This window comes from Euprymna scolopes, chromosome 33 (assembly GCF_053919585.1).
Source record: "Euprymna scolopes isolate OS-2025 chromosome 33, ASM5391958v1, whole genome shotgun sequence".
NCBI classification, from domain to species: Eukaryota; Metazoa; Mollusca; class Cephalopoda; order Sepiida; family Sepiolidae; genus Euprymna; species Euprymna scolopes.
The window spans coordinates 90,420,177-90,431,408 of NC_136514.1; the positions used below are offsets into that span (position 1 = coordinate 90,420,177).

The window sequence follows — 11,232 nt, forward strand, 5'->3', positions numbered from 1 at the left end:
TTTAGAAGGCTATCACAACACAAGGAATGAGCTATAGTCGGTGTTGATGAGAGGAGACGAAAACCAGTGTTGATTTACAAATCAATAAGTACACACACACACACACACACACACACACACACACACACACACACACACACACACACACACACACACATATATATATATATCCATATATATACATATATTTATTCAATTATATTAAGTATAAATGTCTTACTTATTATGTTCGTGACAATATCCATTATATTTCGGTAAAAAGTCCCCTTTTCAAATGGTGGATGTGACAGTTCGATTCAAACCATGCCGGATGGAGCGAAAAAATGAATTAAATGGCTGTGTGGAATCTCGCAGTAAATGTAAGGAGGGGGATTTCTATATTATTAGCGGGGGTACCCGGCGTTGCCCGAGTGTTTGTTTCCGGGACGGGGGGGGGGAGTTTTAAAAAGTGTTATGGTAGGTAAGTAGGAAGGATCAAACCCGGAGTCATGAGTAAAAGTAGGAAAATAAAGTGTGAAAAAAAAACAAAACATCTGCAATGTTAACAGTTCGGCCACCAAGAAAAGTCCATTCCAGTTGTTTAGGAAAAAAAAAAAAAAACGACTACGGTAGGTCGGCGCGAACATGAAAATATAATGTGAATTGTCCAGCACGCTAACCACTACGCCACAGAGCACTGCAGCTTAGTTTAGTGATTTTAAATAACTTCACATGAAAGAACTACGAAGCCAAACCGGTGTTCTCTTCTCAACTTTTCCTTGTGAACGATCCCCAAACGGTGTTAAGTGGTGGCAGGGGGAGGAGGAATTTATTAGAGAGAAAATATTTTACCACTTCCATTGATCTTAACCGATTTTGGCCGTGACTTCTCAGCAGAAAAAAGTATAGAAATCTAAGATTATGGAGGAATTTGAGAAATAATAAGCCTATAACACACCTCAGATATTGTTCTGCCGTTTGTGCATATTATATTTGCATGAAATATCTTGATTTTTAATCCTATTAATGTCAAAATCAGACGGGAAAAAATGAGTTCATTTTATTTATATAGAAGATAGAATAGAAGAAGAAGAATAGAGAAGATAGTGTGTTTTAGGTGATGATAGTGTTGGGGAGAATCTTGTGATTGATACTGCGTTTGATAAAGTTTATTGTGAATCCGGTCCTAGCACGCTTTTCGGAGATCTGAAACAGTTTTTTAGTTGTTGCAAACTCTGTTTGGCTCAGACTAAGCGATAAAATTGATATGTAGTTTATTTGAAGCATTGTGTGGGATAGGTATCTAGTAGAGATTTAGAAGGCTATCACAATGCGAGGAATGAGATATAGTCGATGTTGATGAGAGAAGACGAAAACAAGTGGCGATTTACAAATCAATAAGTATATATATATATATATATATATATATATATATATATATATATATATATATATATATATATATATATATGTCCCCCCACCTTACATTTGCTGCGAGACTCCATCCGGTATGCTTTGAATCAAACTGTTACATCCACCATTTGAAAAGGGGAATTTTTTCCCGAAATATAATGGATTTGTCACAGACATAATACAATTGAATATATATACTTAATACAATTGAATATATATATATATATATATATATATATATATATATATATATATATATATATATATATATATGCAACTTTATGTGTGTGTGAGTTCGTTCGTTTATAGACTCGAAAACGGCTTGACCGATTTTTATGAAATTTCAAAGGTACTCGGTGTGCCTGGCAGTGTTTTAAGCTAGGTTTTGCATCGAAATGTTTTTCAACAAGTATCGGCAACTGATAATCGCTATGTCTTATTGTACGTATGCAAAATGAAAATGACCGGCCATTTTTCCAGGTCGTTGATAGCGACGAGCCAGACCGACACCGACACCGCACACGCACACACGCACACACGCACACAGCACCATTACAGCGTGTTTTCTCTTTCTTTTTTTGTTTGTTTGTTTGTGACGTAACTACTTAATGTTGTTCCGTTAATTGGAAAGATCTTTATTGATACAATTGGACAATTTACTTTCTTGAATAAAAAAAATCACAGACGGTAATAACTCAATTACAGTATAAATAACACTTAACATTTTTTTATATTTGAAAATAGTTCTTCCATTTTTCCCATTCACTTGACTTTAATTAACACTTTAAATAACATTTATTTATACAAATACAAATTTATTAACTTACCAAAATTGATTTTTCTTTGACTAACTGATCAAAACAAAACAGTCCCCATAACAACAATAAAACCACATTACTTATACAATACTTCTGCATTTACGAATACTTATTTAAAATTCTTTTTTTTTTCTCATGTAATCTTCTCATAAATTTCAATTGAGATTTTTTGTTTTCGAAAATTCATATTTTTACATATCTATTTTATTTTACACTTTATTTATTTTTCGTATATCTTACTTTGTTTTATATATATATATAGATATAGAAGTTTACAAAACTATATTTCTATACAATTTCTATTAATCCCCATAATTCTTCACTGATGTATCGGGGAATTTACATATATTGATTGCCTTTTTCCCCGGGCATTTTTTTTAAATAAATTTTTTTAACATACGCACTACCTGAATATTGACTCGGTCAACCATTATTTCGGCAGAGTCTACAGCAAACTAAGTAAACATCTACCGCAACCCTTTCTGACCACTTGCTTGGAGTATTCCATTTCGAATCCACGCACACCTACAAAGTAATTTCCCAGCAATGCCATAAAAACCCCCATCTCGGACGGCGCACGAAAGCAGCGACTACTGTTAGGAACATCAGAGTAAGCCTAGACCCCGATGCAGTAGAATTATTATGTATCCGCAAAGCACAGCGCATGTCTCAGACCAGATCTTCTGAAACCCTTACTCAACGGACTTACCGTCTATCCAGACACGCTGTGGCCATGGCTCAACTACGTTATTTACAAAGTTCTGAAAATCAGGCCAACCGGAGAGCAGCCAATGCTGCCAGTACCTCTTCTGCAAGGGCCAACGGATCTACAGAAAAGACAGCTCGACAGAGAGCGGCTAACGCAGCCTCCACAGCTTCAGCAAGAGCTGCTGAATCTACTGAAGCGAGGGTCAGATGACTTGCCTGAGACAACTCATCCAAAGCCGCCGCTCGGTCATCTCAGCCACCAAAATCTTGAGAACAACAAGTGCAAGCTGTAAATCGGAGATTTAATGCCTCTCGCGGCAACAAATGCCCTTCACCGGAGTTTTGGTTAGGCAGCCCATTGAACTATGACGCAGACTATGACTTCTCGACCCGGCAGGATCTTAGCATCGGTACTATGAATTGCATATGTTCATTCTGCAAAGCTAAAAAATGGCCGGCGAAACCTCGAAGCCTATGCTGCTCTTCGGGTAAAATTAAACTATCATCCCTTCAGGCTTTACCTCAAGCACTGCGAGATTTACTTTTGGGCATGACCGATGAATCTAAATATTTTCGGAAAGCCATCCGACTTTTCAACTGCTACTTTCAAATGACATCATTTGGTGCACACATTGTACATGAAAGCGGCTGGAATCCCGCATTTAAGGTGCAAGGCCAAGTCTACCATCTAATAGGGTCCCTTTTACACGAGGACACCGTACAACCATCATTCTTAAAATTCTACTTTATCAATGACTACATCCAACAAGCTGAAAACCGACCAATAATTACAGTTGAGACAAACGACAGGGTCGGATCGACAACTCAGTATTATTTTGCAGATTCCAAACATGCTCCACTAAACGAACCCGTATATTCGAAATTTCAAGTATGCGCTACAGTATGTTCCCTTGCCTAATTTTTCAATTGTTATTAACACCGACAAACGTCCTGCAGGAGAACATAAACGTCCCTTCAACGCTCCCACCTACAACGAGGTTTCTGCAGTCATCCAGGGTGAGCACAGCAATAAACGCGACATAGTTATTCATATTAGGGGTGGAGGTCTACAGCGAATAAATGAAATGCATCGATCATACGACGCACTACAATATCCCCTACTATTTCCCTACGGTGACGATGGATACCATTTCCAAATACCATGTCAACAAAACTTTGTACAAACGACCATGAATCCAAAAAATGTTTCATGCAGAGCATATTACACATATAGACTTATGGTTCGCGACGACGATTTCAACACTCTCCTTCGGGGTGGACCTCTTTTTCAACAGTTCATAGTCGACATGGCAGCAAAAATGAAGTCTGAAAGGCTCCTATATATTCGGGTTCATTAAAAAAAGCTTCGGTCGTCTTTATACATACATCTGCACGATGGCATGAGAAATGAAACTGACCATAAACTATTGGAAAACTGACAATTCTTCCGTCCACATACATCGGTGGGCCGCGTTATATGCACGCCCGCACACAAAACGCAATGAGGATTATCCTTATCCTCGAGTGGCCTCTGGGCCTTGATAAGTGGTAACACTCTTGTAAAAAAAAAAAAAGAAAAAAAGAGGTATGTCCACTATTACAGCCGACCGGATTTATTTATTAATTTCACCTGCAATCCATCGTGGGAAGAAATACGAGATGAACTGTTTCTGGGCCAAGAACACTACGACCGACTTGATCTCATTGCCCGTGTCTTCTGGCTTAAACTGTGCAAACTCATGGACCTTATGGTCAAGGGTGAAGTCTACGACCGGGTAAGGTGCCACATATTCACCGTAGAGTGACAAAAAGAGGCCTTCCGTATGCCCATATCTTAATCTGGCTTTGTGAACGGATTCTATCCACTGATATCGACAAAATTATCTCAGCTGAGATTCCCGATCCTGGATTGAACCCACAGCTTTACGAAATTGTCAAAGCAACGATGGTTCGTGGAGCCTGTGGTCCTGGCCAGAAAGCCCAATCATGCTGTTAAAAGAACGTGCAGCTACTCATTGAGATTTGTCACTGCAACACAAACGGGAGGTGATGGTTACCTGCTTTACAGGCGACGGGGTCCAGGTGTTGGGGGGGGGCATACGATGACAATCGGTCAGAGCACTGTTGATAACCAATGGCAGTACCGTACTGTCCCCTGCTGACGAAAATTTTCCAATCGTACATCAATGTGGAGTTCTGTCACTCAGTGAAATCCATCAACAAGGGTAGCGATGCTGCAGCGTTTGCTGTTCAGCGCGACGGTTCTCGGGACGAGCCGTCTGCTCACGTCATTGGACGTTTCCTATGTTGCAGAGAAGGTGTGTGGCATTTTTACTAATTTCCCTTGCACCAAAGATACCCCGCAGTTATACAACTCGCTGTTCACCTTGAAAATGGGAAAAGAGTTTACTTTTCTGCCGGCACTGATATTCAGGTGGTGGAGCATCCACCAGAAACTACACTTACTGCCTTCTTCAAACTATGCGGCCATGTAAAAGCTAAGTACGTCTAAGGATGGAATACTGTTGCCATATCTGGGCAGGAGCTGCAAAAAACAGCCTATCATGCCTTGACAGAGTACAAAATAGACTTCGTGACTTAGTGGGGGATGCCTTTTTTTTCTACCCTGCAACCTCTCTCCCACAGAAGAGACGTTGCGAGCCTATCCTTGTTTTATTGTTATTTCCATGGCAGGTGCTCGTCTGAACTCCAATCTCTGGTCCCCCCTCGCCAATCTTTCACGAAAAACACCCGTCTAGCTGAATCCACTGTGAAAAATTTCCCCCACTCTATATCAGTGCCTAAATAAAAACGCGGATTCCATGAACAAGGCTTCTTTCTTAGAACTGCACGCCTGTGGAACTCTGTTCTGCCGCCTGCTTCCCACCGGACTACAACTTGGATGTGTTCAAGTCCAATGTTAACAAATTCCTAATGAACCCCCCTTAAGTAAACACTTCATCAAATCTCCACACTAACGTAATGTACTTGCAATAACCCTTATCCCTGAGTGGCTTCCAGGCCTTGATAAGTGGTGATCACTGTGTAAAAAAAAAAAAAAAATGATGAGTCTGCAAAGACGCTTCTGTATCTACAGATCCCTTCCTACTACACCTGGAATAACAAACTGTCGACTCGCAGGAAGTGTAGAGACCCTGTCGATGGCTTCCCAGGGGTTAAATATGATTCCTGTCTCGGGCGAGTCTACACAGTCCTACCGAGTTAAAATGAATGATTCCATCTTTGTCTTTACCTTCACAAAGTCTGTGGTCCTATAAGTTTTGACAGCATAAAACTGTTGATAGCGTCCTGTGTGAAATCTTCCGTTATGCATGATCCAAGTTGGGACTACTTGAAAACGATTCTTAGTGGGATGCCGCCATGACAGAGGGAAATCTATTGAAATCTCCCCATACTCTACAGTCGCTCTTCGCGATTATGATAGTATGTTGCGACTTGAGCGATCCAAAACACCTATGGATGAAATTTCGTAACTTCATGAACGAAGACATTTCCAGAAAAGCCCAACTTAAGTATACGGCGACTGAAAAAATACATTTGCGAATTATTTAGAACCTCTATCCAGTCATGGTTGACGGAACAAGAGCACGCTACCCTCGTGAAGTAAATAAAGGGTTCTGCTCGAAATTCCGTCCAAATTCCCGAGTTCGACAGAAACATTCCTGATTTCGACAAGATACACCTAGGAAGGTCGGAGGTTACATCAACCGAAACGTTGTGAAAATCACACTGAAGATGAGAACCGTAGTCCATTGAATAATGATGCAAATAACTAATCCTCATCTCAAAAATTGAGAAACGGAGGACCAAAAAGAAAAAAAAGTTAAACTAGAAAAGAGAATTAAGGTTACTGGCTTGATCTCTATAAAATAAAACGTACCTATTTTTCGTACTTCATGGGAGATGATGAATAAGAAGTCATTATGAATTAATGTTTCGTTTAATCAATGTATAAGGACCGAATATTCAAATATATAAAATACAACCTGGCAACGCCGGGTACTGTAGCTAGTGTATGAATAAAAATGTTGGAAAATTATATATTTTAGGAACTAATTTTACTCCTCTTGGGACGGGTGCTATTTTAGTCTCATATATTCGCGAATACAAGCTCGGCGAACGTGCTGTGCCGTGTGTGGACTGATATAATAAAGAGCGGGATCCCCCACTAACGGGGACGCTTTAAAGTAAAGGTGACCTTTTCGCGTCCTCTCCCTCCAAAAAGGTCTTTTATATAAAGCTGAAAGGCCAAATGTGACGTCGGTTCAACAAAGAACAAGCTAATTCTTTGTTCATCGTTTGGCGTTACAAAAGCCGATTACTGAATGAAGACTTTGTTGTTGCCTACAAATAAACTGTTTGTTTAAAACATGAAACGCCGTTAATTTGAAACGTGTAGAATGTACATCTGAACAGTTTCATACTGTCCGCCATTTTGTTTTTGTTTTAGAGATTATAATGCCCACTCTTTTATCCTGCACACATTCTTTGAATTTTAAATATCGCTGATGTACACTATATATATATATATATATATATATATATATATATATATATATATATATATATATATATATATATATATATATATATATATATATATATATATATATATATATATATATATATATATATATATATATATATATATATATATATATATATATATATATATATATATATATATATATATATATATATATATATATATATATATATATATATATATATATATATATATATATATATATATATATATATATATATATATATATATATATATATATATATATATATATATATATATATATATATATATATATATATATATATATATATATATATATATATATATATATATATATATATATATATATATATATATATATATATATATATATATATATATATATATATATATATATATATATATATATATATATATATATATATATATATATATATATATATATATATATATATATATATATATATATATATATATATATATATATATATATATATATATATATATATATATATATATATATATATATATATATATATATATATATATATATATATATATATATATATATATATATATATATATATATATATATATATATATATATATATATATATATATATATATATATATATATATATATATATATATATATATATATATATATATATATATATATATATATATATATATATATATATATATATATATATATATATATATATATATATATATATATATATATATATATATATATATATATATATATATATATATATTAGACATTAAGAGGAGATTATAGATAGATATATAAATACCCACAATACTTACAATAATGTAGAACTGGATAAATGTATAAGAATTTCAAAATCGAGGCATAACCAATAGATTGCGCCGTGGCCCATATGGTTAGGTCGTCAGTATTGCACACTTCATGAATGCGACGACCTGGGTTCGCGCCTATATCGGAGCACATCACTGATAAGATGCAGTACATCGAAACCCACTTTGGGTCTGGCGTTGTCCGTTGTTGATGTAATTGCTCGATTCTATTCTAGCTTTATCGTGAAAGGTGCATGTGAACGGGTATATATATATATATATATATATATATATATATATATATATATATATAAATTAAGAATTACAGTTAAGTTTACGAAAATAATCCAAGATGGCAAAACTAAAGTGTATCATAAACTCTTTTCCAACATGTTTTATTAACTACTTGTTCTTATATATATATATATATATATATATATATATATATATATATATATATATATATATATATATATATGTGTATTTTTTTATAGTTTGTTTTTGGAATGTCGTTACTTTGAATTTGAAATTGCGATAATTTCAAGCACTATTAAACAACGTGGAGGTTTCTATAACAGCGCCATTAATAAGTAAACTGTTATTAAAAGAACATTATTTAACTGTGGACACAGGTTAACTTTCTCACACCATTCAATAATTAACACATAATCTCAATCAATAAATTACATAAAAACACTCATTTCATTTCTGTTACAAACTTATATTTGAATTTCAACAGATATATCTTTTTCCCAATAAGAATATAAACTTGCGTTCATAGTTTTAAAATTAAATTAACGACTATATGACGTCACTAAAATGTCCTTCTCTTCAACAGCGCCAGCCCCCCCTCCTTTTTGAATCTCCAACATCAATTTTCCGTTTCTCTGAAATAGAACTGCGTCACACTGTGCACGTGAAACATTTTCAAATATTTTGTACTAGTATATTTTCTGGTTTCTTAATCTTGTCTCGAAATAAAGACGAAACGTTGATGAACACATAATACGGTTTGTTCCTTTTTATTTTCTCTCTCTCTCTCTCTCTCTCTCTCTCTATATATATATATATATATATATATATATATATATATATATATATACTGCGCTTTGTGTGAATGAATGGAGCTATCAACCACTTCACAATATTGATCGTTGAGATATAGTTTACTTTCAACAGATGCCGAGTGATAGGTAAATGGTTGGAAGCACCAATACTTTCATGCCAAGTTGCACTGAAAAGATTTGATACAACAAAACAGTCTATGGGTGATTAAAATATCCCCGTTCTCCCATATACAGGGGTCCTGGATATGACCTTAAACTATATCCAGTGGTGAGGCTCCAGCTTGCGGGCTATGGGGAATGTGGAACCACCCTTTAATTGCCATGCTCCCAGGTCCACTCTGACCCGGAGTGGTAGTACCTGTTAGGGTCCCAACTATGTGTTAAATAGAAACCGACTTGAAAACAACAAATATATTCTAATTAAAAAAGTTTTGTTCAAAATCCTTGGATTCGGCATTAAATAACCTGAAAAGGGTTGATATGCCGGAAAACAAAAACCACCAAACCAAACCCATATACAGTGTGCCCCCCCGCCAAAAAAAACAAAACAAAAGCTAAATGGAGGCCATCTAAAACATATGCTGTAGAACGGAGAAAAAAAAGGCCAAAGACCCTCGTGTTTTGATGTGATGTTTTGAATATAATAAACTAGTTATGACCAAAGTTTCATTTCATTCAGACAAAACACTAAGAAACAGAGCCTAATTAGAGTTGGGGCCCGTTTTTTTTGTCACCCTGTATACAAATGTATAAAATACATGCAACAAAATTTGTGATAAAAACAACCAACTTTTTTAAAAAAATTTTTGATTAAATTATGTTAAAATTAAATGATAATTGTACTTTGAACTGTTCTAATCTTAAATAAGGAGGTGCTTAGCGTTTGCTTGACAAAGTCTAAGAACTTCATTAAAACCTAGAAGAGTTCAAAGTATAAGTGTATTTCAAATTAATTTTTAAAAAATAAAAAAGACATTAGGTTAAATCGCCATTTTATGACGAATGAGGTTTCATTTTTTATGTATAAGTGAATGTTTCTCTCTATTTTTTCATTTTTCTTATCATTTTGTTTAAGCCAGGGATGGGGCATCCTACCAGATGCCAAACATACACCTGCTATTTTAGACACTCCAACCGAGAGATCTTTTTAAGATTCTAACCGTCCCTTTAAGTGCAATTGTTTGAATCTCCTTTGCACTTGGTTTACCTGGTATATTTGTAAGATAGTTTGTAAAATTCTTTTTCATAAGTCCGGTTGCTCCTATAATTACTGGAATGATAGAGATCTTCTTAAGGTTCCAGTTTCTTTTCATGTCATACATAAGACCCTGGTATTTAGTAATCTTTTCCCTCTCAGCTCTGTTTAACCCAGCATCATTCGGGACACTAACTTCCACCAAGGTTGCTTCCTTCTCCTTCTTGTCCCATATTACAATGTCGGGTTTTATAGCTCCGTTTTCTAGGTATGTGGCTGTAGGGATTGCATAGTCATAGTGGATGGTATATGACTTGTTTCCGACTGTTCTTTCGGGTATATGTTCCCATGATGTGCGTAGATGTGTGTAAACATATGAGTATATGTATATGTGTGTACGCATGTGTGATAGTTAAATGGTTAGAAGCGCTTGTACATCCATGTCCTGTCGCTCTGAAAAGATACAACGAAACAGTCTATGAGTGACTAAAATATCACCGTTCTCTCATGCGTACACATTTATAAAATATATGCAACAAAATTCGCGATAAAAAGAAACAACCAATTTTTTTTTTTATCTATGACGTTTTATTAAATTATGTTTGATGTTTTATTTGCTTCCCCACCAAACCAAATTAGGCACAAGGCCGTTTTTAATGTGGGGTAAAAACCAGCTCCCCT

The 11,232-nt window shown here is 35.2% G+C and overlaps 1 long non-coding RNA gene across 1 annotated transcript in view; it reads right to left on the bottom strand.

Moving 5' to 3' along the window:
• Positions 1 to 8,583, bottom strand: part of LOC145258024 (uncharacterized) — a 39,769-nt gene extending 31,186 nt beyond the window's left edge. Inside the window, exon 1 of the long non-coding RNA XR_013864035.1 lies at positions 8,299 to 8,583. This is a non-coding gene — a long non-coding RNA (uncharacterized LOC145258024). The remainder of the gene's footprint in view (positions 1 to 8,298) is intronic.
• Positions 8,584 to 11,232: the final 2,649 nt, after the last annotated feature.